Below are 23480 nucleotides of genomic sequence, written 5' to 3'. Positions count from 1 at the left end.
TAAATATAACTCACCTTTAAAATTTATTTTTCAACGTTTAATAAATTTTTGTTTACCATAAGGAGTCTCATATTTTTAATAATCCAAACTTAGCAAGTCAGTTGTTTTGGAGGGGGAGTGGCATGCCTAGTGAATGGATTTGCTGTGCTCTTTTAGAAAAATAACTTGCATTTGGTACTTTTCCAGTTAACATTCATTAAAAATATGTCCTATAAATAGTATCAATATTTTTGCATAAAATACTGGTTTTTCTTTTGCTAAGAGTAGTTGAGTTTGAACTAAGATTTACTAATATCTCAGTGTAATTTATTTGTGAAACAAATCTGAAAATAGCCAAACAGGATATCATTATAATACATTATTTAAATGATTCATTTCCTTTTTTTTTTCCTCAGCCAGAATCATCGTTCATAATGAGGCAGTATTCATTGTTTATGACTGTTGCATGGATTGTGTTAATGACTGTAGATTTTCTGCTAGAAAACTATTTGCCCCCTATATTAGCAAGGCCTGAATCTGGGTAGATAAGGTGGTAATTTTGTTTTCGGGATTGTCATTTCTGGAAAGTTATCAAGAAATAAAGTATTGTATCTATAAAAGTATCATGTACAATGTGTGAGCTACTATTTAGAGCTTTGGACTAAAATTATACTTTACAATATCTTAAATCTGAAAAACCTACCTAAGAAAGGAATTGGCACTGTGAGAATAATGGCAAAGCAATTTTGGTATTTGAAACATTTTAGTTAATAAAACATTTAAAGAAAAGCCCTGTATCTTTTAAAGCTGTTAATGTTGAAATTATAGTAGATGCAGCATTTTTAGTTTTGAATTAAATAAGATAATGACAATTTGAATTTTTTCAGTACATTTTATGTGCTTAATGAATACTGTGATTTCTGTTATCTCTTCCATCTGTGGGAGAAATATTGGAGCCCTCTGGTGGACAGCAAATAACAAAAATGAATTTCCTTTCAAATTGAACTTTTATCATTTTTTCAAGTTAAGGTGAGGTGATAGATGTTGTTTATACTAGAGAAAAATTGCCTTTGCTAGAAAAAGGTCCAGAGAATAAATTAGAATACATTGAGATCTAACGCCCCCCCCCCCCAACACTTTTCTCTCTTTACTTACAGCTCTTCTTTCCCTCTTCTGCTAGAGATCTTACATCAAGTCTAAGTTGGGAGGTTTTCTGAAGCTAAAGAGTGATAAGTGCCACTTACATATATAAGTGTGTGAATTGATGAACAGCTTAATAAATGCATCTGTAACTGGATGTTTCTCCAGGTTGTTTTATTTGGATGTGCCTTATATTTGGGGTTTTGAAGTACACATTTTTATTAACAAAACAAAAGACAAAGTATTTTTCTCTGCTTTGAATGCCATTTCCGTTCCAGCTCTCTGAATCCTTCCGTACCTCCTGTCCCTCTCCTCTGTGAAAACAGTTTAGTTCATTCTAACCCACAGTGATCTTTCCTTCCTGTAAACTGTTTCCTATCAATGTCTTTGACATTCTTTTACAATATAAAACTTATATGAATATAAAATCAAAAAACCAAACCCAATGCCATTGAGTCAATTCCAACTCATAGCGAGCCTATAGGACAGAGTAGAACCAGCCCCATAGGGTTTCCAAGGAGCAGCTGGTGGATTTGAACTGCCAACCTTTTGGTTAGCAGCCATAGCTGTTAAGATCTGCACCCCCAGGGCTTCTATATGAATATAAATCATATTTATTCTATCTCCCATACTTTTTAAAATAGAATAGAGTTTTAATTAAACTATATTGAATTTTCTTGACTGAGGAGGCATTATTTTCTTGTTAATTATGTTGTTTGTTGCTGTTAAGTGGATTCTGACTCATGGCAACCCCATGAGTGCACCGTAGGGTTTTCAATGGCTGTGACCTTTTGGAAGCAGAATGCCAGGCATGTCTTCCAAAGCACCTCTGAGTGGGTTTGAACTACCAGCCTTTCCACTAGTAGTTGAGTGCTTAACCATCTGTACCAACAGGGACAGGTAAATATGCTCCATACTGGTGCTACTACTGTTAATTAGTAATGGTGTTAAACACGAAGTCTGTGATGTCTCCTTCTATTGTTGTTGCTGTTAGATGCCGTCAAGTCAGTTCTGACCCATACCGACCCCGTGTACAACAGAACCAAACGCTGCCCAGTCCTGCACCATCCTACAGTCATTGCTGTGTTTTAGCCCATTGTTGCAGCCACCATGGTGTCAGTCCATCTCATTGAAGGCCTTCCTCTTTTTTGCTGACTCTCTACTTTCCCAAGCATGATGTTCTTTTCCAGGAACTGGTCTTTCCTGATAACATGTCCAAAGTACATGAGATGAAGTCTCACCATTCTCGCTTCTAAGGAGCATTCTGGCTGTACTTCTTCCTGGACAGATTTGTTCATTCTTCTGGCAGTATGTGGTATATTCAATATTCTTCGCCAACACCATAACTCAAAGGCATTAATTTTTCTTTAGTCTTCCTTATTCATTGTCCAGCTTTCGCATGCATGTGAGGCAATTGACAAGACCATGACTTGGGTCAGGTGCACCTTATTCCTCAGAGTGACATCTTTGCTTTTTAACACCTTAAAGAGGTCTTTTGCAGCAGATTTGCCCAATACAAAACATCATTTGATTTTTTTGACTACTACTTCCATGGGCATCTGCTTCTATTATCACTTTAAATATGAACAATATTCTTTTACTATTAAAGCTGAAAGTTACTTTAAATTAGTGAATAAAATACTGATGGCTCTCCTGGTTTTCATAATGTAAAACACTAAATGTGATTTAGGAAACTAAAGTATACACTTCTTAAATATGCTCTTCATTTTCAAATTTCTGTCATTCTGGGGGAAGAAAAATGAAAGTGATGGTAGAATTCACAGTAATCTGTAAACTATGGGAAACAAGTCATTCTGAACCAGTGGGTTTTCTTAATACATTAAGGTTGTGTTTTGAAGTATCCCAGTCTAACAACTTTGGGTTATTGTCCTTTTTGCTTAAGCAGAATGTACTACGCATAAGTTAACTTGTTTTTCGGTCACTTAGAATCATCTTTGGAATAATATTAATTCAGTTCAGTGACCATTTATTGAAATACCTCTCTGAGTAATTTTTTATTATTCTGTAAGCTACAACTGTGATACCTTCAGGACCTTACATAGATTGTAAAGCTTGGTGCCCCTTCACTAGATCCAACCAAAACCAAACCATTGTCACTGAGTTGATCCCAACTCATAGTGACCCCATGTGACAGAGTAGAACTGCCCAATAGGGTTTTCTTGGCTGTAATCTTTATGGAAGCAGATCACTAGGCCTTGCTGCCATGGTGCTGCTGGGTGGATTCTGTCACAGAAATTAATAGCAAATTTCTTGCTTCGATTTGGGGGTTTTCTTACCCATGAAACCAAATGCTCACTTTAAAGAAATTCCTGACCAAAATGAACCCACCAGCAGCTTTTCTTTCACCCAGAGTTGCAAATCCTTTATTTCCTGTTTGAAGCCTGGCTTACTAAATTTGAATTTCAAAAGATATGGCTAGGTGGAGGGACTGAGACCATCTTGTGACCTGGTAACAGTTGATCTCAGTAAAAAGGGAAGGGTAAGAGTTCAGTCAATCATATTAAGATTAGCCAATGGGTGATCTTCTGTATTTCTCCCTCCTCTTCTCTTTATAAGCCTCATTGTACCTAGCTTCTTCAAACCATTTGCTTTTCCTGGAATCAGAATGATTTCCCTATATGCCTATAGAATATCTGCTCTGAATAAATCTTATATTCAAATTTCGCTGAATGAGTTTTGATTATTTTTTAACAGTTCCAACTACCAACCTTTAGCGCCACCCAGGGACCTTTCTTTTTTCACTAGATCAGTGGTTTACAGAGTGAGGTGAGGCAATAGTCGCTTCAGGTGTGAGAATAAAAATGTTAGACATCTGCGTTTGTTTTGTACCCAAAAAGGGTGAGGGCTGAGCTTTTGCGTTAACGTATGGATGGCTGTGAGGCTTTCCTGGGTCCACATTCAGGTGGTCACAGGGAGTGTGGTTTGCTGAGGGAAGATTTGGGAATTCTGGAATGTAGAGGCCAAGAGCAGCACTGTGGGTTTCTCAGCCTTTTCGTACTTTTTCTGTTGCAGTATATCATGTGGTTACTTTTAAAAATACTTTAAAAGAAGAATCTGCGATACTTTGTATTGAGATAGGGAACAGCTGTGAAATTGTTTTATACAGAGGTTCACTTGTTTACGTATTTTAAAGAGTTTTAGAACTCAAAGATGAATTACACTTTTTTATTTTAAAAAACAAGGAGTGTTCTAGATATCCTGACCTTTGTTGTGATGAGAGGAGGCTCTCAATAGTGCGCTACCTAGCAGGTATCTTTGAAAAAACAAAACAAACACTGAGTTGTCTCTTCAAGGCAAAATTGACATTTCAAACAATAATTGAGAAAATGCCTGCTTTTTGGAAGAAACTGATGTTATGGAGAGAGCATTTTGAAAATGTATGGGTGTTTCTAACCTGTTGAAAAATCTTCCTTAGAAAGAATTTCAGTGTACTTTGGACCCGTTTATTAGAAACTTAAAAAGCAACATCAGGAAAAGTATTTTAATATTTAAAGATATTTCTGTTTTAATAACATGGACATCAAGTAACTTGCCTGTTTGGTGGATAGACTGGAAAAGTGATATCATGACTTAGTAAACCAGTTAGTGACGTATTCTTTCACATAGATCTATGCATTTTTGTGAGCTGGGTTGTTTGCAGTTAAGTCAGCTCTTAAAAACCAAGTTCACAAGTTGGGAATCCAAGGTTTTTAAAAATAAAGGGGCATGTTCAGTAATAGTGCTTTCATTCAATACATTAACAGTAGTAGTATTTTTTAGTGATTGCAAAGTTAATTGTGTAAAACTTGTGAAAGCCAGAAACCTGCGAAAGAAGGAAAATTCAAGTATTTTCCACTAAACAGAGAGCGATGGAAAAGTGGTACCTGCACCCTGTCAAAGGTGGAAAACTTGCAAGACCTGGAAAAACAAGGCAATCCCATCAAGTTCCATCTCTCACAGGTTTCACTGTAATTAAAACAGTTCATAGTTAAAATAAAAAATAAATTAAAACAATATTTTTATCTTTTGATTTCTATTTTAGTATATACCTTATAAAATACATAATATATTACTTATAAGTGAGTATACATATATTGAAGATATATGCTTAAGTATTTTATAGTTGTGGTATTCAATCGAAAAAATGTAGAAGCCACTGCAAGATAGCTTCAGATTTCTGAGCATTTTAAGTTCTTGTGTTACCAGGTGGAAACCCCAGGTTCTTACTCAGCGTGACTTGTATTGGCCAATAAATGAGAGACCCGAGGTGGGAGAACAAGAAAGGCACCTTTATTTCATTGTTCAAGGAAATGGAGTCAGGGCGGGCAGGCAGGTTACTTTTAAAGGGGTTTACAAGTAGGAAGTTCATAGAAGTTACGTCAGCAACATTCTTAATCATACTACGCAAGCACAATGGGGTTTACATATAACCTTCAAGCAAAAGCAGGATTCAAATGCAGAGCTGGGGTGGGGGTGGGGTGGGGTGGTGGAGAGCCCAGCAAAGGAAACGATTTTGCAATACAACACTGTAGGGGAGGAAGCCGGGTCAAGAGCACTGTGGGAGCTCTGTCTCACTTGTGTTTGATATTTTTAGTTTTTCTGTCTCCTGCCCTTTGAGCAATTATTTCTTTCTACGGTCAGTATATGGAGCCTGGTGGCGCAGTACTTAAGCACTTGGCTGCTAACTGAAAGACAGGTATGTCATTGGTTTGTGGGAGAAAGATGTGGCAGTCTGCTTCCATAAAGATTACAGCCTTGGAAACCTATAGAGTCACTGTGAGTTGGAATCGACCTGATGGCAATGGTTTTTTTAAAATGATCAATATGCCCACCTGTCCCTCTCAACTATTTACAGTGGCTGATTCTAGTTTGCTGTGGGTGTGGAAGCCAGGTTTCCAAAGTTTGTTAGAATAATGTGTGTCAAAAATGAGCAAATAGTGTACAAATTGGATTTTCAGAGGTTGCTTAACAAAAAATAGTGAATGAGCTTTATTTCACAGACTTGATCCACGTCTCTTTTGATTGTTTAGAGTTCTGTTTATTGGAGGAGGGCAGATTCTTGATAGTGAAGTACTAGATAGATGATTAAAAAATAAAATTACATGTATAGTTTTATTTCGAATTCATAGGGGAGAGAGAACTAATATTTGTTGTGTACTTGCTGTTTACCAGGCATGATGCTTGGTAATTCACATTTAATCCTCACACTGACCCTGGATAAATATAGGTGATACTATAGATAAACTGATAATGCTCACCAGATGAGGCCCACCAGGAATGCACCTGTAAGGAAGAAAGTTAGGTTTATGAACTTGCTGCAGCCCGGAAGAGCACGTACCAGAAGAACCACGTGGCGTCTCAGTAAGCAGGGAGGAGATTTTTGTGGGGTTGGAGCTCTGGATTGAATGCTGTTCATGCATGAAGTAGAGGTGGTACAGTAATTGGGCCTCAGCAGTCTTTGTTACGGAGGTGGGAGAAATGAGGTGGGCTGTGGGAGTCATTGGTAAGAAAGCAGCAATCACTCAGAGGAAGGGGGTTGTTAGTTATTTTGGAGCTGTCCTGTGACCTCGGTCTTCTGTTGGCCTTGTCTGTGTCTGTTGGAGACATCACAGTCTGATTATGAGCAGACTGATTTTTCACTTTCTCAGAACCTAAGTTCAGAGAGGGTAAGGGACTTGTTTGAGGTCACATAGTTAATGAAAAGTAGAGCTAGGATAAGAATCTGGGTCTGATGGCAATAATGATAAACACACTGTACCCCTCCCCCCACCATACCAGAGCAAACAGCAGTAAATTCCTCACGCACATTTCCCAAAGCAGAATGCCTCCCTCTGATTCCTTCCCAACACCTTGCTCCAGGCAATCACTGCTGATTGAGCTAGATAGACTAGGGATGAAAGCTGTTTTGTATATCTCTGTAAATATACTATTAGCCTCTGGGTCAGGATCATTCTAATGAAGGTGGGTTGTCTTATTGATTGCTAAAATTAAAGGGCATTTTCTTTAACCTGTTGTGTATATTTTTGTTATACAATTGAATATTTTCGTATCCATTTACCACTTGAAAAACTATTACTGCTTTATATATGTAACAAACAGATTGACCTGTAAAGGACTTAATGCTTTCAGGGCATTTTATTTTTATCTTCATACTGTGAACTGCTAATGTATGATGCAGCTTCTTTACTGATTGATTCAAATCTGGTAGCATTTTAAAATGGCCTAACTAGAATATATATGTGGGCAATTTTGTGACTAGATTTTGAGAAGAAAATGTTCTTTCTGCTGAAGAAAATTGTCCAAGTTTGGCATTATATCTTTTGTTTATGTACCTAAATGGAGGTGGCAATTCATTGTGTCTAACAAAATGTTCTCTCATGAAAAATATTTAATTTTCTTTACTTTCATATAAAATTAGTGTTTTGTCATAGACATATTGCTACTTTCATAGCCTACTTTTTTCATTTAGCCATATCTCATGATAATCTATCCATACAAATAAATATAGAACTTCGTTGTGTTTTTGAACTCATGCTGATGTACATAAATTATTTAGCTAATTTCGTATTCATGGACATTTAAAAGCTATTATAAGCAATGATATAGTGAATATTCTTAAACATATCTCTGCCTTGTCTGATTACTGTATTTTTTACACAAATAGCTCTGCGTTACACGTTTGTTGCCAATCCCACAACCCTTTCCCTTGGTGTGTTATTTTCCTAGGTGCGCTATGCACATTATTTACATGGGAGTGTTACTTGCAAAAATACATTATTTCTTTAGGATAAAATTCTTAAAAATGTAGCTCCTGTGTTAAAGGATATGTATTAAAATTTTTCTGTGGGGAGGAGAGAAGGGAAGATACATATTCCCTGATTTTAAAGAACCATTGAATTTCTGGATAAATGTAACTTATTCCATATCCATTATCTTTTTAATATGCTATTATTGTTGAGTGCTGTTAAGGAGATTCCAACTCATAGCGACTCCATATGACAGAGTAGAACTGCCCTGTAGGGTTTTCTTGACTGTAATCTTCATTGGAGCAGACCTCCAGGTCTTTCTCCCATGCAGCTACTGGGTGGGTTCAAACCACCAATCTTTGGGTTAGCAGCCGAGCTTAACCCTTGTGCCAACAGGACTCCTTTTTAATATGCTAGTGTTGGGGAAAAGTTACAAAAAAAAAAAAAAAAAATCTACTCTCATCCCAGAGAACCTCGCCATGAACATAACCCATCGGTAGAAAAGAAAAGTTTTATGATTGAATAAGCGTTAAACCAGAATGTGGCGCATCACAGGCAGTCCTCTAATGAGATTGCAAAGACAAAAATCTTAATCTTTTATATAGCTGAGTGGCTACAACTCATTACACTCATGTTTAGGATAAAATTGTTAATTTTCCAGTATGTTGTGACAGGATGTCTGAAGTTATGCTGATCTCTTTCCAGGAAACTGGGAGGTAGAGGTGTGAGCTTCCATGATTACCTTTCAAGGGATGGTTCCCAGGTCTTTGCGGAAACATCTTTGGTTTACATACTTTTCAGAAAGACAAAAGATTTTACCATTACTAGTTATCTAACTAGTTTCTAGTTATCTGTCTTGGAGGAAGTACAACCAGAATGCTCCTTGGAAGCAAGGATGGCGAGACTACCTCTCACATACTTTGGACATGTTATCAGGAGGGATCAGTCCCTGGAGAAGGACATCAAGCTTGGTAAAGTAGAGGGTCAGCAAAAAATAGGAAGACCCTCAACAAGGTGAATTGACACAGTGGCTGCAACAATGGGCTCAAGCATGACAGTGATTGTGAGGATGGTGCAGGACCTGACAGCGTTTCATTACGTTGAACCTAGGGTTACTATGAGTCGGAACCAACTCTACGGCACCTAACGAGAGTTAACTAAAGTGAATTCTGAAAGAACAGGGGAGTACAGGAATTTATTCCCTTATTTTCAACAGGGAGAATTAAAGCTTATTTTCGATTGGTATTTGTCTTTACTAGATTATTTTGTTTAGAATTTTTGCATGCAAAAGATTGGCTAGTAATTTTAATTTCTTGTGAAGTCTTTGAGAAATTTCGGTATCAAGGTTATGCTGACCTCATAAAATGAGTTGGGAAGTGTTTTTGTTTTGTTTTTAATTCTCTGGAAGAGCACGTGAAGATTGATTTTATTTCATCCTTAGATGCTTGGAAGATTTCACTGGTGAGGCCCTCTGGAGTTTTGTTATGGAGGTTGAGACTATTTCGCAATACACATAAGGCTATTCCCATTTTCTGTTTGTTTGTAATTTTGGCAAGTTTTGCTTTTCACAGAATTTGTCTGTTTCATCTAAATTTTCCAGTTTGGGGTAAAGTTTTCCACAATATCCTTTTATTAGCTTTTTCATGTAGTATCTGTAGCGATGTCTGCTTTGAAAACTCTTCCCTCTTATTGGTAATTTGTACTTCCTCTTTTTTTAATCTCAATCTTTTCAAAGAGCCAAGTTTCAGATTTAAAAAATTCTGTTTCCTGTTGATTTCTACTTTGACCTTGATTTATTTCTTTCGACTTTTTTTGCGTTTTATTTGCTGTTCATTTCAAATTTCTTGAGATGGATGCTTAAATCATTATCAGTCTTTCTACTTTTTAAAATGTATGTAGTTAAGTCTATGAAATTTCCTTTTAAATGCAGCTTTAGCTAGACTTATGCATTTAATATGTTATATTTTATTATTCAATTCATACTATTTTTAAATCTTCATTGTGTTGTCATCTTTGACCTATGGGTTATTTAGAAATATATTGCTTAATATCTGAACATCTGGGGATTTTCTAAATCTCTTTTTGTTATTCATATCAGTTTAATACTACTGTGGTCTAGGAGTCCCTGGGTGGTGCCAAGCACTCATGTACTAACCAAAAAGGTGGGTGGTTCAAACCCACCCAGAGGAGCCTTGGAAAAAAGTCCTGGCAGTCTGCTTCCAAAAGGTCACAGCCATGCAAACTCTGTGGAGCACAGTTCTACTCTGCACACATGGGGTGGCTCTGAGTTGGAATCGACTCAATGGAAACTGGTCGTCTAGGACCGTTCATTCTTAGGATTTCACTTGTGGGTAATTTTATGACACTTGCTTTATGGTCAGTTTTAAGAAAATCGAGCACAGTATTCCATATGTATTAATTCAGAAAATTTATTGTCGTTAGGTGCCATTGAGTTGGTTCCAAGTCATAGTGACCTTACGTACAACAGAACGAAACACTGCCCGGTCCTGTGCCATCTTCGTTGCTATGTTTTGTTCTAGGGTAAAAACATCACGAACGTTAGTAGAGCAAAAAGAAAGTTTTATTTGACATGTATTCAAAAAGGTAAAAGTAGGAAACAGACAAGCATGCTGCTACAGCCATGTCCAAGGGATGTTACAGAATCATCAGTGCATATTAACATTACAAATGGGCAAAATCATTGAAAGATTCACCTTTTCACAGATTGGTTAGAAAATTTGATCCTACATAGGTACAGGTTTCAGGACAGTCAGGGGGGTCTTCATTGGTCCAACAAATCTTACTCTTCACTAAATGCTAATAAAAAAAGATAAGAGTGGAAAAAAAGGTAAGTGTGGGTCTTTTGTACTCTGTTTTATGATTTGTTTCTGTGAAAGGTTCCCTAAAAGATGTTTTCCAAGATTGTCCTAGCTATTGTCTTTATACCTCAGGGCACAGTTGATGTGTCCTTGTGAGTCCTTGTGAGTCCAGCTCCAGCTGGGTCACATTTTAGTACAGGGAATAATGGCTCCAGTATTATCTCCTAAATCATCCATCTCCTTGAGGGTCTTCCTCCTTTTCACTGACCCTCTGCTTTACCATAGAATCCTTCAGTATTACAACTTGAAGCTTGAATTTTTTCTTCAGTTCTTTCAGCTTGAGAAGTGCTGAGTGTGTTCTTCCCTTTTGTTTTTCTAACTCCAGGACTTTGCGCATTTCGTTTTACGTCATCTTCTGGAGCTGCCCTTTGAAATCTGTTCAGCTCTTTTACTTCATCATTTCTTCCTTTTGCTTTAGCTACTCGATGTTCAGGAGCAACTTTCAGAGTCTCTTCTGACATCCATTTTGGTCTTTTCTTTCCCGTCTTTTTAGTGACCTTTTGCTTTCTTCATGTATGATGTCCTTGATGTCATCCCACAACTCATCTGGTCTTCGGTCATTAGTGTTCAGTGTGTCAGATCGATTTTTGAGATAATTTCTAAATTCAGGTGGGATACAATTGTACTTTGGCACTCATGGACTTGTTTTAATTTTCTTCAACTTCAGCTTGAACTTGCATATGAGCAGTTGATGGTCTATTCCACAGTTGGCCCCTGGCCTTGTTCTGACTGATGATACTGAGCTTTTCCATCCTCTCTTTCCACAGATGTAGTTGATTTGATTCCTATGTATTCCATCTGGCAAGGTTCATGTGTATAGTTACTGGTTGTGTTGTTGAGAAAAGGTATTTCCAATGAATAGGTCGTTGGTCTCGCAAAGTTCTATCATGCAATCTTTGGCTTGTTTCTATCACCAAGGCCATATTTTACAACTACTAATCCTTCTTCTTTGTTTCTAGCTTTCGTATTCCAATCACTGGTAGTTATCAATGCATCTTAATTGCATGTTTGATCAATTTCTTGATCTTTGGCATTAGTGGTTGTGCGTAAATTTGAATAATAGTCATATTATTAACTGGTCTTCCTTTTATGCATGTGGATATTATCCTATCACTGACAGCATTGTACTTTAGGATAGATCTTGAAATGTTCTGTTTGACAATGAGTGCGATGCTGTTCCTCTTCAGTTTGTCATTCCCGGCATAGCCCAACTCAAAATGAGAAGAAACAGCTGCAAATATCCATTAATAATCAGAACGTAAAATGTAAGAAGTACGAACCTAGAAAAATTGGAAGTTGTCAAAAATGAAATGGAATGCTTGAAGGTAGATATCCTAGGCATTAGTAGGCTGAAATGGACTGGTATTGGCCGTTTTGAATCAGACAATCGTATGGTCTACTATACTGGGAATGACAAATTGAAGAGGAAAGGTGTCTTAGTCGTTGTCAAAAAGAACAAATTTATTAATTATGTTCAAATCTATATTACTGACATTTTTGTCTTTTTTTTAATCAGTTAATTGAGAAAAATGTTAAAATGTCCATCTTGGCTTGTGGTTGCATCTGTATATATTCTTCTAGTTCTCTGAGATTTAGCTGCAAATAAATTTGAGATTATTGTATTTTCCTGTTAGATTGATCCTTTTATCATTATGATACTTTCATCGTCTTTATCTCTGGTAATAATTCTTGCCTTAAAGTCTATTTTTTTTTCTGATAATAATATTGCTTTTTTTTTTTGGCTACTCTTTCCATTGTTTCTCTTCAACTTTCTTTTTTCTTACGCTTAAGATGACTCTCATTAAGGATCATATAATTGGGTTTTGTTTTTTATTAAGTTTGATAGTATCAGTTTTTTACATTTAGTACACTTACTGTACTATGTTATGTCGGTTTAAATTTACCATCTTAATGTTTATTTTCTGTTTGCATCATTGGTTCTTTATAACTGCCCCCCCATTCTTGCTTTCTTTTTGATTAATCATCCTTTTTTTTCTTTCCTTATCCTGTTTTAGCTTGTTTATCTTAAATTCTTTTATTATTATTTTACTGCTTAACCTTGTTGTTAGTTGTAGTTGAGTCAGTTCTGACTTATGCTGCCCCACTGTGTGCAGGGTAGAACTGCTTCGTAGGATTTTCAAGGCTGTGACCTTTTGGAAGCAAATCGCCAAGCCTGTCTTTCAAGGTGCCTCTGGGTGGATTCCAATTGCCAACCTTTCAGCTAGTGGTGGATTAATGGATTGTGCCACTCAGGGACTCCCCCTGCTTAACCTGGAGTTTATAATATGCATCTTCGACTTATTTGAGTCTATCATAAATTATTACCTTTAGTGCTTCCAGGATAATGGAAGTGCCTCACAACAATTTAATCCCATTTGTCGCTCTTCCACCTTATGCTTTGTTTTAAACTCCAAAAGACATTATTCTTGTTGTTGTTTTGGTGATAATGATTGTGTTGCTGTTGTTAAAACAGCCATTACTCATTTCAGCTTGTCCTCACATTTACCCTTTCTGGAAGTTTTTGTTTCTTCCTGTTTTACTGTATTTGCATCTGGGTGGTTTTCCTTTTGTCTGAGGAGCTCCCTTTAGTATTACTTTTAGTACAAGTCTTCTGGTGATGAGTTCTCTGTTCTTGTTTGCCTGAAAAGGTGTTAATTTTACCTTAATTTTTAAAGGGTCTCTTCTTTCAGTACCTTTGAGATGTTATTGTATTCTGGCTTCCACTGTTTCTGTTAAAAAGTCAGCTTTTGGTCTTATTGCTGCTCTTTTGAAGTTACTGCATTTTCCTCTGGCTGTTGTTAAGGTTTATTCTTTGTCTTCGGTTGGCAGCAGTTTTTACTATTATGTGCATGTGTGTGGCTTTTATGTAATTTTTCTGCATGGTGTTGTAGAGCTTCTTGAGTCTGACTGCTGTCTTTTGTCATTTTGGGAAATTACTTAGCTAGTGTCTCTTTAAATATTGTTTCCATCTTATTTTCCCCTTTCCTTCTGGGGCTCCAGCTACATGTATGTTAGATCATCGCATTGTTTCCATCCTTTTTTCCCCTCTGTATATCAGTTTGAATATTTCCTGCTGACCTTTCTTCCAGTTCACTTATCATATCTTCTCTGTCTAATATCCTGTTATACCCAGTTTATTAAGTTCTTAATTTCAGTCCTGAAGTTTACACAGATTCAAGTTATCTGGTGGAACTGTCTATGTTTTCATCAAATTTTTGGAGTGTATTAGTTATATAGTTGTGTAAAGTTCCTGACTAATGACTCTAAATCTAGATCACCTGTGAGCTTATTTCTGTGGTCTGATTTTTGATCATTTGATCCTTTTTCCTGGGATGTCTAGTAATGTTTTATTAACACTGTGATGAAAATTTATAGGGGGTCTGAATTGTTATCTTTCTCCAGATGGGATTTAATATTCTCTGGCAGGCAGTTAGAAAAGCATTGATCACTTTGATTCATTAGTGATTGATAGGATATGAGGCCGAAGTCAGGGCAGTCAGGACATAAAATAGCCTTCCGACTAGTGCATAGGAGCCCTGGTGGCGCAGTGGTTAAGAACTCAGGCTCCTAACCAAAAAGTTGGCAGTTTGAATCCACCAGTTGTCCCTTGGAAACCCTAAGGGGCAGTTCTGCTCTGTCCTGTAGGGTTACTATGAGTCAGAATCAACTTGATGGCAACGGATTACTAGTGCATAAGGAACCCTGGTGGTGCAGCAGTTAAGCAGTTGGCTACCAACTGAAAGGTTGTCAGTTTGAAGCCAACTAGCTGCTCCACGGGAGAAAGACCTGGCAGTTTTCTGCTGAAAAGGTTACAGCCGAGAAAACTCTATGGGGGCAGTTCCACTCTGTAACACATGGGGTTGCCATGAGTTTGAATCGACTCCACAGCACCCAACAACAACTGGTGCTTCGTACTTCTCAGGTCTCAGTTGAAAGTTGAGAGTATTTACCAAGATCCCCCTAACTTGGCAAGCACAGAATTTCAATTTTCTCTCCTTAGTATTGTGAGGCTAATAAAAACTCTGCTTAGCTTTTTAGCCTCTTTGCAATGTCTTTTTGCTAGGTTTTTCTGCCTTTACAGCCCATTGAGTTTATGATTCAGTACATTCCTGGAGGGTAAAAGATGAGCAGGATGTTGGGCTCATTTCTTTGAGGTTCCTTTTTATATGGCTCTTTGAAAAGATTGAGATTAAAAAAAGAGGAAGTACAGATTACCAATAAGAGGGAAGAGTTTTCAAAGCAGACATCACTACAGATACTAAGCCATTAAGTCTGGTCTTTTTACTAGAATTTGAGTTCTGCACCCTACCTTTCTCCTGGTCCATCAGGGATCAGGGGATATTGTTTGTTTAAGGTTTAAAGATTATCTCAGGGCAGTAGTTTCAGGAGTTTATCCAGCTTCCATAGCTCCAGAAAAATCTGGATTTTATGAGGATTTGAATCAGGAATTTGTTCAGGATTCTTCAATAGAATCTTCGATCGAAATGGTCAGTAATGATAGCCAGGCACCATCCAGTTCTTCTGGTCTTCTGGTGTCTTAGTTATCTAGTGCTGCCATGCAGAAATACCACAAGTGGATGGCTTTAACAAAGAGAAATTTATTCTCTCACAGTCTAGGAGGCTAGAAGTCTGAATTTACGGCGCCAGCTCCAGGGGAAGTCTTTCTCTGTTGGCTCTGGGGAAAGGTTCTTGTCATCAATCTTCCCCTGGTGTAGGAGCTTCTCAGCAGAAGGATCCTGGGTCCAAAGGATGTACTCCGCTCCTGGCACTTCTTTCTTCGTGGTATGAATTCCCTCTCTGCTCAAGGTACAACCTAATCCTGTAGATTGAGTCCTGCCTCATTAACATCATAGAGGTTAGGATTTACAGCACATAGGATAATCACTCAGATCACAAAATGGTGGACAACCACACAATACCAGGAATCATGGCCCAGTCAAGTTGACACACATTTTTGGGGGATGCACTTCAATCCATGACACCTGGCAAAGGAGGCAGTTGTTCATGGAGGCAGTTAGCCACACGTTCCATATCCTCCTCCTGTTCCTGACTGTTGGTCTTCCCCGGTTGCTTCAGGCCTCTTCACTATGTCTTAAAGCTAATGGTTATGATTATAGTAATATTTTGATATTTCAGCTTGAGTGTTTTGCCTGTGTTTAACATTTCCCTGAGATCTGAATAATAGCCAAAATGTCTGGAAAAAAAAAAGAAAGAAATTTGTAATGGAAGCTGAAAGTGTTTGGTGCCCTTAAGAGGACTTAAAATACTTGCAATGATGAATTGCTGGTGTGGCTGTCAAGTATTGTGAGTGATTTTTCAAGCTACAGAATCTCTCATTGCTTTGTGATTGTAAATAGAAAGAATGTTATAATTAACTGAAAGGTTGGCAGTTTGAATCCACACATAGTTTTTGTTCTCATTGTCTTCCTCACTACCTTGTGCAATCAGCACATTACTGGATGCCACTGTGCCACATAGATCCTGCCATCAGTCAGAGCCAGTCATTTTTCTCTAATCTCTCTCAGATCAATGTCCTCTTCTTTATCTCTACTACCCTCAATCCACGTCTTCATCCAGATCTCTTTCCCCTTTATTTATCTGCTGCTATCTGCCTTCCAAGAATCTTGGTGACTCAGTGGTTAAGAGTTCGACTGCTAACCAAAAGGTCAGCAGTTTGAACCCACCAGCTGCTCTTTGGGACAAAGATGTGGCAATCTGCTTATGTAAAGATTAGTCTTGAAAACCCTGTGGGGCAGTTCTACCCTGTCCTATAGGATCCCTATGAGTCGGAATCGACTCGACAGCAGCGTGTTTATCTGCCTTCCACTCTTTTCCCAGGTTTGTCTTTTGAAGACACAGATCGAATCATTTGACTCTTCTACTTCATGATGGCTGGCTATCTCTTACAGGCTAATCCAGGCCACGCTCCTTGCCATGGTGGTGTTGAGGCTCTTGGCAGTTGGGCGGCACTCCAGCCTCATCTTCTGCTTTCGCACCTTTGTGCATACATACCGTACGTTTGAGTTGTGATGAACCCTCTGCTTGTCCACAGACTTTCCACTGTTATGTTCCTCTCCTTTATCCTTGCACATCCTTCCCTTTCTGCTTAGAGTGCGCCTCTCCTCTCCCTCTTGCTCCATTTGCCCCTGAGACTTGTCCTCACTGCAGTGTTCATGTCTTACAATTTCGTCAGGCAGTTGAGTGACTCTGTTATGTGTAGCACGTGCCGGAGCCCTAAACCAAAAGTGGCAGTTGAGGAAAGCTGACTCCTTGGAGGGGACCAAGGGAAAATAACCAGAGTGGCATATTCCAAATGGTCTCAGATTGCTAAGCTTTTTAGTTTTACTTAGGATTTTTCTATTTCCTCTCTTAATGCCAGCCTTCATTTTTTGCTACTTCAGCAACTGGTTTGTTTTTTTTTGGTCATCACTATATATACTGTGATCAGCCTTCCTTTTAACTTTCCTGATTTTAGTCTACTCTAATACAGAAAGATACATAATCAAAGAACAAATAGTGTAGGAACTGGGGAGTCATCTTTGATCTCTCATTAATCCCAATAAAAATGTGAAATTGGCCCTCAGGAAAGAAAGTAGGGCTAAAAATATAAATTAGTGTGGGCATTTGATTGACTAAAAAATAATATCAGTATGAGATTAGATGAATTCACCAAGGAAGGGAGGGAGGATTGTCCAAAAGTACAATGTCTCGATTTAGGGACGGAGGAATAGAAAAGAAGTGAAAAAAGAAACAATTATTAAAAATAAATAGCTCACTTGTCATTTAAGTCCTAAAAGGAGAAACTGGCGAGAAGGAAGAGTGCTCAGCAATAGTAGCTATTGCAGAGGTGATGAATAAGGACAAATTTTAATACATTTTATGTATTTTGATGAAGACTGTATGGGTCTTAACTCATTGTTAAGTATCTCGATGTGGTCAAAACAGTGTCATATAATAGCAAATATAACTCTGATAATTGTCTTCCATATTGAAGTGATAGGCATAGAAGGATTCATTATGTCTAGTATTTAAAAAAATCATTACAGTTTTTCAATTTTTGTGTCTGTATTTACCTTTTCCCAACTCTTTCTTCTTCTTTTTGGAGATTCTGTCTTCTGGACCAGGCTGCAGATTCTGGGCTTTATTTATTTATTTAATATTTTATTGTGTTTTAGGTAAAAGTTTACATAGCAAATTAGGTTTCCATTTAACAGTTTTTTATACAGCTTGTTCCATGACATTGGTTACATTTTTCACACTGTGTCAACATTCTCATTATTTCCATTCTTTTTGTTCTGTTTCCATTAATTTAGCTTCCCTGCCCCTCCATAGCTTCTCATCTTTGTTTTAGGGTAAATGTTGACTGTTTGGTCTCATATAGTTGATTATTTAAGGAAGCATCAGATTCATGGGTGATATTGTTTATTTTGTAAGCCAGTCTATTGTTTGAATGAAAGGTGATGGCTGGGAGTGGCTTCAGTTCCAAGTTCAAACAGTGTCTTAAGGCAGTAGCCTTGGAGGTTCCTCTAGTCTCTATAGATCCAGTAAGTTTGGCCATATTTAGGCATTTGAGTTTTGTTCTACAATTTTCTCCCTTTTTGTCTGGGACCTTCTATTGTATCCGTAGTCAGAACGGTCGATAGTGGTAGCCAGAGGCACCATCTAGTTCTTCTGGTCTCAAGCTAGATGAGGCTGTGGTTCCTGTGAGTTATTAGTCCTGTGGACTAGTTTCTTCTTTGAGTCTTTGGTTTCCTTCATTCTTTTTTGTTCCAGACGAGTAGAGACCAATAGTTGTATCTTCCAAACTCTTTGTCAAAAGGTCTTGCTTTGCTGCTATGCATGATCTGGACAAGCATTAATAGTACTTGATCTTTTGCTCTGAAATCGGTACTTTTTAATCCCACACAGGTGAATTTCTCTTTTACCTAAGGGAAGAATTGTTGGTTCAGTAGCAACCATTCAGTTCATGCTTTGATGCAGAGATGTTGTTTCTTGTTAATTTTCCATACCCAGAGAAAGATAGTTTTGCTAAAAATTTGGGACACCTTGCCTCTCAGAGGTGCTGTACGACTCCTAACTGGCATAGAAAGCAAGCAGATGGCTGTTTCAGTTCCCAACGTACTGTCTGCAGTACTCCTTTGGGACTTAGGACAGGCAGCCAAGACAAATAAGAAACTGGGAGAATATTTTCCCAAAATCTCTTTATTCTGAAGTAGGGATAGGTTCACTCTTAAGTTGTGCATAATGAAGATGTGGGCTTTTTATTATGTTTTCGTCTTTTAAATTATGCCAGCACACAAGTCATTTCTCAGAACCTGATGGATATCCAGCTGACGTCCTTGTGGGATCACTTGAGTGGTCATCCTAGGCAACACTGTTTTGAAGATAGGTGGATGGACAAAAGGAGTATCATTCTACCCTGAAATGGTAAAAACCCTTTTCTCATTTCCCAGGTAACTTGAATAACTTACAGAAGTTATATTTATCTGAGAAACACACTAAAAATAACCACAAGTACAAAAGGAAGATGTCCCAGAACAGTGGTACCTGCTTCGACTCTGTTTTGAAAACAGTCATTATATATATGGTCAGATATTATTAATTTTAGCCAGAAGAGTAGTTTTCCTAATTTTACTATCTTTGTTGTTTTATTAGCCTGAACATTTAATATTTTTTAAAAATAAGCTTTTTAGAAGTTAAGGTAATCATAATTGTGCAATAACAAGTAGGGTAATGTGATTGCCATTCAGCAATAAAGGAACTGTAACTTGTCTTCAATAGTAAAGTGAATGACACTCATCCTTTCTGTGATTTCTCGGTGTACTTGACCAATGGTTTCTAAAGGGGAGTGTTTATCTGGCCTGTCTTGTTTTGTCACTTTTTGGTCATACTTTTTTTATGTTATTTGTCTTCATTTAAAAATCTAAACTTTATTGCTTTATTTTTGTCTTATTCTCATTTTGTAACTGATTAGAAAAGCAATAGGTTTATTGTAAAACATATAAAAGACAACATTTTAAAGGAAGTAATACCATTTATAAAGTTTTGTCACTTGGATATAAAGGCTGTGAACACTTTTGCTTTTTACCTGCTGGACTGTTTCTGTATGTGATATATGTAAATGTGTGTGTACATTTGATGGTTCATTTTGAAATGTTGTCATTTGGGGATTCCTTACAGATCAAATTTAAATATTTATGCATCCTCTCGTAGGCGGTGTGCATTTACTCGGAAGAAGACATTTTAAGTCTTTGCGTTTTTCCAAATAATAAAATAGGCTGCTTATTTTAACATATCATATATGTACCATTTTTCCTTTTTACATTGTAACCTTTACAATGTAATACGTTATAATACGGATATACCAGTGACTGGAAACATTTTTTTAATTTTAATTCAGTAATTTCCTTAAAAACAAAACAAGACACAAACTTACCTAAGTCAGAGTACTTTATTTCAGTGGAATCAAGGGAAGGAGGAGTTTGAGGTTATTTATATTTGAGATTTGTAGGGACGCTTATTTTAAAGTCTTTCTGATCTCACATAAGGACTCAACTTTTTATTTACTTTTTTCCCCTCCAGTCAGTACTTTGCTTTAGCCTGTTTCTAGGTTTGGAAATATGTGTATAGTATTAGACAATAGGAACTTTATGCATCTCTATATTTGACAAGATTTTTAAAAATAATCTTATACTTAAAAATTTATAGTACATTTATTCTCCTCACCCACCGGTTAAAAGTAAAGTATAAATAAATCTGTAACTGTATGACTTACAAGGCTTGTACATACGGTTTGCTTTTCAGAAATCACATTTGTGTAAAGTTCATTGACTTTACAGAAGCATTACTGAGTTCAGTCTCTGACAGCGTCTAAGCTACTTTGCCTGCCAGACATATTCACTAAGGCAGCATATTCCAGTGATGGTCTTCTTAATTATATCAAAATTAAGGACATCGATATTATTTCTCAACAGTCCTGAATGAGAGCAGATTTCTACGTTTTATAATTTAAGTAAGTTAACAGAGGGCTCTAAAAGACCAGCTGCAATCACCTGAAAACTGCTTATGAAACAGTTCTTAATCTCATCTAAATTCATAGAGAGCCATTGTTTGTTGGTAATTCTATTTGGAGAATTTTTGTGCAGTCAGATAATTCGGATTATTTATTTCTGTATAGAGTCAGTATGACACTGTAAACCAAAAGCATGTTTAAAGAAAGCTAGTCAAAGTTTATATGTGGGCTTCCATCAGATATAATGCAAGTAAAAGGTTTTTATTGACATACTAAACTTTGCTACCTGTGGAATACATATTCAATGAAAAAAATGACGCACAGTAGAAAACTCAGCCAGGTAAAATTCAGTCTGCAAAGCAATAGTAGCACCATCTGTGGCTTTATTTCAGAAGTTTTAAACTTAGACCTTCCAATAAACTTTTGCAGAATAGCTGCAAAAGATGTTACCTCCGGCTTCTTGAGCAGTTTGATGAGTCACCCAAGAAGCATGATTACTATGAAATGACAATAATAATAATAATAATAATAATAATAATAGTTATAATGTACACAGTAAACAACAAATTCAGTTCTGATGTGTATACAGCTTTACTATTTGAATGAATAACAAGGAAGGTATTTTGTTTTTCTCTGTGAAGAATTTAATGAAATAAATCAAACAGATATATAATCTACAAATAATAGGTTAAAAAAAAAGTGTCCAACACTGAAGCATGCTCAGATTTCATAGTCTTTTATAAAACGATCCTTTTCTTACTTAAGTCAGTAAGCCTTCCTGTCTCGTGCCACGTTATTTTCAACATATAAATATGATTTAGCTAGCACGTATTGAGTGCTTCACGCATATTAACTCAGTAACATTTCTCCACAAGGCTATGAGATAGGTATTATTATTATCCCCATCTTATAAATAAGGAAACAGAAACGTGAAGAAATTAAGCAATTTATTGGTAACTAGTGGAGCCAGGATTCAAACCCAGACATTCTGTTTCCAGGGCCTGTTAGGTGACAGAGTGACATCTGTGGAATTCTGGGAAGGTGTACTGTGCTGTTGAACACTACATATATTGGAAACAAGGCAGTTCATTTTGTGTAGGCATGTGGTAAGATTATACAACAAAAAGACAGCATTCATCTAACAAGTAATGGCAGATAAGCTAAAGAATTGACTTCTGTATCTTTAGTATACGATTAAGTTTACTGTTTCTATCCGCTTAGGATCATAAACAAGCGTACTGATATGTCCAGTGTCCATAGTTAATTCTTTAGAAGCGAAAGATAATTGAAGGGGGAAAGAAAAGCTTAATATATAATGTTTTACATGTCTAATACCTTTTCAAATACAGGAACCATGAATGAAAAATAAACTCCAGGATTGCAAGGAACCTGGGGAGCAGTCTAAACCTAGAATGAATTCTGTAATCCTGTGAAAAGTCAGTGAGAGTCTGCTCATCTCTGGTACATCTTTTTTGCAGGGTCACTACCATATAGTCATATCACTAGGGACTTCATTAAAGAAGCTTCTTTCCAGAAAAGAAATAAAACACCCTGTGTTGGAAGTACTATAAGTTAAGAGATACGTTAGGCTTATCCAAACACCATGAATCATTCCATAAAGTTTATTTGTAGAACCTTTTACATTTCTGAAGTGGTTGACATTTTTATCCTTGCAGTTGTCTGTAGAAAAGCCTTAGGGGGTGGGGGGGGGCATTATTGTCCTGGAATTATCCCTGTGGTGGAGGTCTCAGGTCTTTTAATCAGCCCTTTGACGTTAATGAATGTTGGTCGTTAATTCTTTTGAGGGGTGGGTGATCCTTGGATCTTTTCTGAATTATTCCTCTTATGTGTTCCTGTCTTTGTTTTCTTTTTTAAAAAGTGATGTCCTTTCTTGTGCAAGAGCATAGTTTTTGGAAAATACTCATAAAAAAGAAATTTATGTAATTTGCAGTTCCCTAGTATTTTAATTCATTATTATATATAAGCAGTAATTATCCAGGATCAGTTCAGAAAATTTAACTGCTTTATTATTTGAAATAATGAAGCCTTCTAATCTTATGAATTGGTAGATTAATTTTTTCCAGATTTATAGAAGTACCAAGATAACAACCTCCTTAGTTTATGAACTTGAGGGAATCTTGTATTCATAGGTAGCTGTATTTCTTTTGCACTCTATGACCGTGTTTCTTTATTCCGGGACTTCTGGTATGGATACATACTGCAACAAAATACCTAACTTGGCCTTTCCTTAGCTTTTTTATTGCATATTTCTCTTTTCTGTCGGAGAGCTAAATCAGCAGCTTTACATGAGGTTTCACTCAACTTTTTAAAAATATAGTGTTCAGAGAGTCACTTAGGTAACATTTTGTAAACAGTTATATTTTAATTTTTTTAATGAAAAATTTCAAATGTGCAAAAGTAGAGAACAGCATAATGAACCTCCATGGAACCATATCCTAGCTTTATCAGTAATCAACTCCTGGCTGATAAGTGTTTTATCTCTACCTATAGCGGCTAAGAGTTCCGCTGCTAGCCGAAAGGTAGGCAGTTCGAATCCACCAGGTGCTCCTTGGAAACCCTGTGGAACAGTTCTTCTCTGTTCTGTAGGGTCTCTATGAGTTGGAATCAACTCAACAGCAGCGGGTTTGATTTGGTTTTGGTTACACCTACTTTGGAGTCCTGGTGGTGTAGTCGTTAAGCAGTTGACTACTAACCAAAAGGTCG

General features: G+C 37.0%; 1 protein-coding gene across 1 annotated transcript in view; it reads left to right on the top strand.

Moving 5' to 3' along the window:
* UBL3 (ubiquitin like 3) overlaps positions 1 to 23480 on the top strand; it is an 83647-nt gene that overhangs the window by 3583 nt on the left and 56584 nt on the right. The gene's annotated exons all lie outside the window — the stretch shown is intronic.

Source organism: Trichechus manatus, unplaced genomic scaffold, assembly GCF_000243295.1.
Source record: "Trichechus manatus latirostris isolate Lorelei unplaced genomic scaffold, TriManLat1.0 scaffold00118, whole genome shotgun sequence".
Classification (NCBI taxonomy): domain Eukaryota; kingdom Metazoa; phylum Chordata; class Mammalia; order Sirenia; family Trichechidae; genus Trichechus; species Trichechus manatus.
Note: the sequence above shows the minus strand (reverse complement) of the source record. Positions and strands in the feature narration are given on the sequence as shown.